The sequence below is a fragment of the Sinocyclocheilus rhinocerous genome, unplaced genomic scaffold (assembly GCF_001515625.1).
Source record: "Sinocyclocheilus rhinocerous isolate Xijiao unplaced genomic scaffold, SAMN03320098_v1.1 scaffold815, whole genome shotgun sequence".
Lineage (NCBI taxonomy): Eukaryota > Metazoa > Chordata > Actinopteri > Cypriniformes > Cyprinidae > Sinocyclocheilus > Sinocyclocheilus rhinocerous.
The window spans coordinates 133,018-139,217 of NW_015659733.1; the positions used below are offsets into that span (position 1 = coordinate 133,018).

Consider the following 6,200-nt stretch of genomic DNA (forward strand, 5'->3'; position numbering starts at 1 on the left):
TTCTGAGCGACATATAATAGCCCTGCGAAGGGAAACTGATATATAAATATTTGAAATACAAGACAAAGCAAAAGTGGTGAGTGTTGACGCTTCAGTGTTAAGCGTGAGCTTCTCCTTGGCGCGAGGACGATTAGTGAAATCTCCTTTGATAGCAGCATCAACTGACAGTCTGAGGTGAGGCTGTATGGATTTGTGAAGCATAAAAGCATAAAGATATTGTATGCTTTTATGAGTTAGGGTGGAAGAATGTATGTGTTTCTCTTCATCTGTAATGCTGTGTAAATCTGCGTGCGTCCTTGTTGCCCGTATTTGATCTGATTGCATGATTGTTGATATGCATGCCGCCGTTGCATTAAAATTCTGTGCGTGTTTCCGTCAATCTTGGGTGACAGATTTTGTGCATGTATATTCTGCGTGTACACCTAGTTCTACACAAGTACACAAGTCATGCCAGTAGCACTCAGGTCTCAGGGCTTTCAAGCGCACTGGGGTCAGTACGTCAACGCGTTTCACATTCTATCATTCTTATACCCTTCTACTTACTTTTACTCTTTTTCCTTCCTTCTTTTGCTCTTTTCTTTGCATACAGTATCTTTGCGCAAAGAGGAATATATAATAAAACAAATTTTTAAAAAAATCAAGAAACAGCATTCCACTCTACAGTGTACAGATGCTAACGATTAGAATCAATAACAATTTGTGAGCTTATTGAACAAAAGCAACAGTGAGTGTAATTGATTTTTCCATTTGACACTAAAATGTCATAATAATTGAACATTTAATCCTAAGGAGAATGTAAAAGCTTGGTCTATGCATGTTCCTTTTTTGACTGCACAATTATCTCTGTCGATATTTATAACGATGAAATCTAATTGCAGCACATTTTAATTGATATCCCCATAACAGCGTTCACTGCTTACATCATTACAACTAGTAATGCATGAGCATGAAATAAACACTTTGCACTGCATGTCTTCTATGAATACAGTCAGTAATGTTATTATTATTATTATTATTATTATTATTACGGGTGGGTTATTGGGCAATAATGTGGTCTTTAATATAGGTTGTTGTGGGAGCTGTAGCTACTCTTGGCTCAGGCCTCGCTATACTTTTGCCCTGCCCTTGAGATTGTGCAGACACACGGCAGATAATGTTCTGACACCAGAAACTGAAAACCGTCAGGAAATCCTAACAACACTCTCCCTTGTCCTTCTCTCGTGCTCTGGACAAGAGCGGCAAAGCTCTCTAAACAGGCTTAACTTACTGTAAAGACCATAGCTGTGCGCTAGTCACACTCATATAGCAAAACGTTCATCCATGCCTAACTGGATGTCTACTTTCTGTAGCTTTTTTTATTATTATCGGCATACAAGACAAGAGACAATACTGAACGCTATCTATTTTTTATAGGCAAAAAGATGGAAATGTTCAGTAGCTTTTTTCACAGTTAGGATTTTAAGGTATGCACCCATACAGAAATTGATTAAAAATAATCTCTCAGTAAGAAATATGCACTATAAGAGTAAACTATAGTTACATATATACATACTTTATCTGTCCGCGTGTTATCACACTGGCCTAAAACCGAATGCGCCTAATTTATATATATATATATATTAGCAAATATCCAGACTAGTCATTAAATAAGTTTGAAATATGAAAATGCTTGTTGTGTCGGGTGTCGGACGGGTTAATTGTCATGTTCCCACAGTCTGGGCTTTGAGCGCAAGGTCAAAGATCTCATTTTACCGAGCGCACGTGCGCGCCGGATTTCTGCAGGCGCTGCAAATCCTGCAGGGCGCAACACAACTGAAGGCCTAAACACACACCGAGAGAGAGAGCGAGACTGCTTTTAGCTTTAATGTTCTCTTTTTTTTTTTCTTTCAAATTATGTAAAATAGTCTAAAACAGCCTTTTATGTCATAGCCTGTTTAAGCAACCCGCTATAAACTAATAAAAAGTATTTCAACCTCTGAAAAAGAAGACGTGTCTTCGATTATTTTATTTTATTTTTTTATATTTTTCTTACCAAGTAATGGTCTATATGTAATTCTGATTAAATAAAACGTCAGTTTAACCCTCGAATACGAGTCCCGGCGTTAACAGCAAGAGCGCATTTCTGCATGTGGTTCGTCTGAGCTCAAAGTTCAGCGAGAGAGTCTGCAGGACCCCACCCGCTCAAACAACCCCACGGAAATATCGTTCCTCTGCCAAATTTTCAATAAAAGTTGATTGATGACTAATTGATTACTGGAATGCAGTGATGCGTGATAAAACTGCGGCATACAGTTAAGCCTGGAATGTTGCGTAACTTTGACAGACACAGGAATTGACGCATAAAATGAGTGGCTACGAAATCAATGCCATTTCACTGACTTTAATAAGCAAAATAGGAAACCATTTCTTCCAAAAACAGCAAAAACGAAACAGAAACCAGCCTGAATGGAACAGTCCGAATTGAACTCTATTCTTTTTTTTCCATTTATATAAACAGATTTGAAAATTGATCCCCTCATAATACATGAAATTAACAAACAAAACAACAACCCGCTGCTGCAGTTTACATTTGATTTCAACACAGTTGAATCAGTAATAAACCAAAAAGATTGTTAAATGCATGACTTCTTAACAATATTTCTTAGATGCAAGCACCATGCTTATTCAATATGATCTGACAGTTTGTTAATTTAATCATTAAAATAAAAACTATGCATCTGGCCAGCAGAACCAGAATCTCGACATAATAATAAAACAAACAAAAGAAATTAAAACACAAATCATAATAAACTGAACAAATAACATGAGACATATAATTTTCATTTTGAGATTATGCAGAACCTGAATCCCTTATTTTTTTTTACTGACCGGCAGAAAAAAATCAAATAAAGGAAAACGTTTAACATTGATCACTGAAACTCTCCATTGAAATACATGCGTAGTTTTCATGTTAAGCAATAATACACAAACCCCTGATTTAGGAAGCCTACACCCTCGAGCTGGATTATAATAACTACAGTTTGAAATGTTGGCAGCTCATATAGCTCAACAAAATGTCGATGGAAGTGTGCCCGTTCGTTGAAATCCTACCCATCAAAAAATATACGACCTATAAGTATTGCTTATGTTATAGAATAGCAATAGATTATGCAACAGCCTGCATTAAGAAGAAAAAAAGAAAGAAAACACACACACACACACACACTCTTGTGTCTTGCTACAACTAGACGTGAGACTATGAGCACCAGTTCAAATGAAAGGCGTGCTTTAAATTCACCTATGACTAGATGTGCGTGTGCGGTATGTCTTCCTCAAAGGCGGGTTCTGCTAAAACAAAGAAACAATCAAAATATTCTGCCAATACCAAAATCATTACCCCAGAAAGTGCGCTTCTTTTACAAAGTTTGCTTGCTTTAAATGCAACTGCAAAATGCCCGTTACTGGAAATCCATTCCCAAAACATGAAGCTAATCAGAAAAGTTTGGAAAACAATCAGCTCTTCGATGTCGGTTTGTAGGTTTGCTGTTGCATATATTTACAAGTCCAAATGAACCCATACAATGAGCGACCGGAGAGCCAGTCTCATATCCCCCAAAAAAGAGCTTAAGATCAAAAACATGCTCTTTATGATACATAATGAATAGAAAGAATGAAAGAAAGAAAGAAAGAAAGAAGAGAGTGTATAAAATAGAAAGTATTACCATACATGTCCAGCATGCAGGATTAATATCTTAATGCAGATTTATGTGTTTGTTTTTGTCGTTTTTTCCCTTTTTTTAATATATATCTATATATAACCAAGCAGGCAATAAACCAATGAGATGTTGCATAAAGTTCCCCCTGTCGCCTCACTCGGGCGGGTTACACAGGAGAAGAAAGGGAGGTTTGCATATTGTGGGGCTCTCAACTTTTCTGGCCAAGTGGGAAAAAAGTCCAAAGTTTCTGTCCCCGCTTAGCACAAACATTTTTTTTTTCTTTTTCCTGAACAACCGAGAACAAACCAGACGATGGAAAGAAGGTTTTATCTGAAGTTATCCTAAATACAAAAGCCAGTTCTTCGCTTTTCTTTTTGCTGTGAGATCTCTACGAAAGGGGTAAAAGTCCTACTACAAGCAACTAATCTACATTTCCCAGAAAACATTCTAACATGTTCTTCGCATTTTAGTCGCCAAGATCGGTGGCGATGATTACATATGAGATTATTATTTCTTGTGGATTATTCTTCTACTATGAGTACTGCTGTTATCTGAATGAGCGCAAAGTCTCTCAGGCATAGCAAACACACACTCACATGAAGAACTCTGGAGAGGACGGGTTGTCGCTCGTGGACCCTGCCTCGCGGAACCCGTTCGCTCCGCTCAGTTTCTCGCACTTGAGTTTGTAGGCGTCTCTCTCTCGGGCCAGCCGGTTGATCTCTTGCTTGAGCTGCTCTACCTGGTTGATGAGATGCGTCTTCTCGTTCTCCAGCACGTGCTTCTGCTGCACGCGCTTGAAGCGGCACGACTGCGCGTAGCCCCGGTTCTTCAGGGTCCGGCGTTTCTGCTTCAGGCGGATCACATCGTCCTTGGTGAAGCCCCGCAGGTGACGGTTCAGCTCGCGCACGGTCATGGACACCAGCTGATCGTCGGAGAAGCGGTCCTCCACGCTCAGGCCACCCCCCGCGCCGTGGTGACCCTGCTGGCCGGGGTGGTGGTGGTGGTGACGGTGGTGGAGCTGCTGGTGGGACCCAGGCGAGGTAGGAGAGGGGCTGTCGGGGTCCTGACTGTGGTGGTGGTGCAGGTGGTGGTGATGATGGTGACCTGGCATGTCATCGGGGTGATGGGGGATCGCGCCGTATTGTTGGTGTTGGTGTTGGTGGTGGTGCTGCTGTTGCTGTTGCGCATGGCCGTGGTGGTGATGGTGCGCTCCCCTGTATCCCTCGAAGCCTCCTGCTTGCAACTGCTGCTGCACATGAGGGGGCGGAGGATGGCCGTGCGCCGTGGCACCGATCAGAGCCTCCACCGCGTCTTCGGGCGTCAGGCTTAGCGTCTGCGGATCGATCTGCTGCGTATACGCGCCGCTGGGCATCCAGTACAGCTCCTCCAGATGGTTCTTCTGCTCCGTGGGGCTGAAGCTCGGGGAGGACGGCACCGAGCTGCAGGGGGTGCTGATCGGAGTGGAGGACACGGAGCCCTGCGGCTGGAGGCGATTGCACTGCCGTATGTTGGAGCGGTCGAGCCCCGCCATGGCCTCTTTCTTCACCTCGAATTTCATCAAATCAAAGTCATTGACATATTCCAACGCCAGCGGGCTGGTGGGCAGCTCGGGCCCCATGGTGAGATCGGCGCTCATCGTGTCCCTGTTCTTCAGCAAAGTGTTCACCAGCGTCGCGAAACCCGACTTTTGCCGTTCTTCCCCCTCTTTGCGCATGCAGTTTTCTGGATGGGTCTCCGAACGCTACGCGCTCGAGCGCTGGAGCATGCAGAGTCGCTCGAAATGTTCAAACGGGAGAAAGCGAAATGAATAAATAATAATAATTAAAAATAACTTTCTGGACTAATGCACTGCGAAAGACATTTGCCTCATATGGACGCGACAGCTGCAGTCTTTAGGCAGGACCGGAGAAAGTCAAGTCTCTGTCCCGTCGCCGCGCTTGAACTCAACGCATAAATAAAAGACGAAAATGAGTACCGGACAAGGGCTCCCGTCCCGATCCCGGATACTCCAAAATATGTCCTTAAGCCAGTGAAGCAGCGCTGAGGTGGATGGGTGCTGTGTTTGTCCAGCTCTGCACCGCAGAGTTCAGCTCGCACTCACTCCTGAGTATTCAGACTGTAGCAGGACGCCAGAGCCCTCTGCACTGATATAGTCTACGCGCGCGTGACGTCAGGGGATCCTAAATCAGCTCAGAGATGTTTCATAGAGCAGTTGTCAAAGGGAGAGGCTGTGGACCGCATGCCGGTGAATGTCCCAGGCCTCGGAAATTTACTGGGCTTGGAAAGGATGCTGTTTTTGACTACCTTTTTTTTTTTTTTTAACCGCTCATAAGGACATACATAGGACGTTCAGCCGTGGACATTAAGATAAGTATGAAATATCCATGCCTTTTGAATTGCAAGTGTGAAGACAAGCCTAGTCGAGTGCGTTTTTGTTGTTTTTAGTTCATAACATTGCAGAAGACTTTCGGGGGGAAATGCACATTTAATATTGAATGAATTCAT

The 6,200-nt window shown here is 42.9% G+C and overlaps 1 pseudogene; it reads right to left on the reverse strand.

The window, feature by feature from the left end:
- Window positions 1–2,680: 2,680 nt before the first annotated feature.
- On the reverse strand, window positions 2,681–5,835 carry LOC107724209 (transcription factor MafB-like; annotated as a pseudogene).
- Window positions 5,836–6,200: the final 365 nt, after the last annotated feature.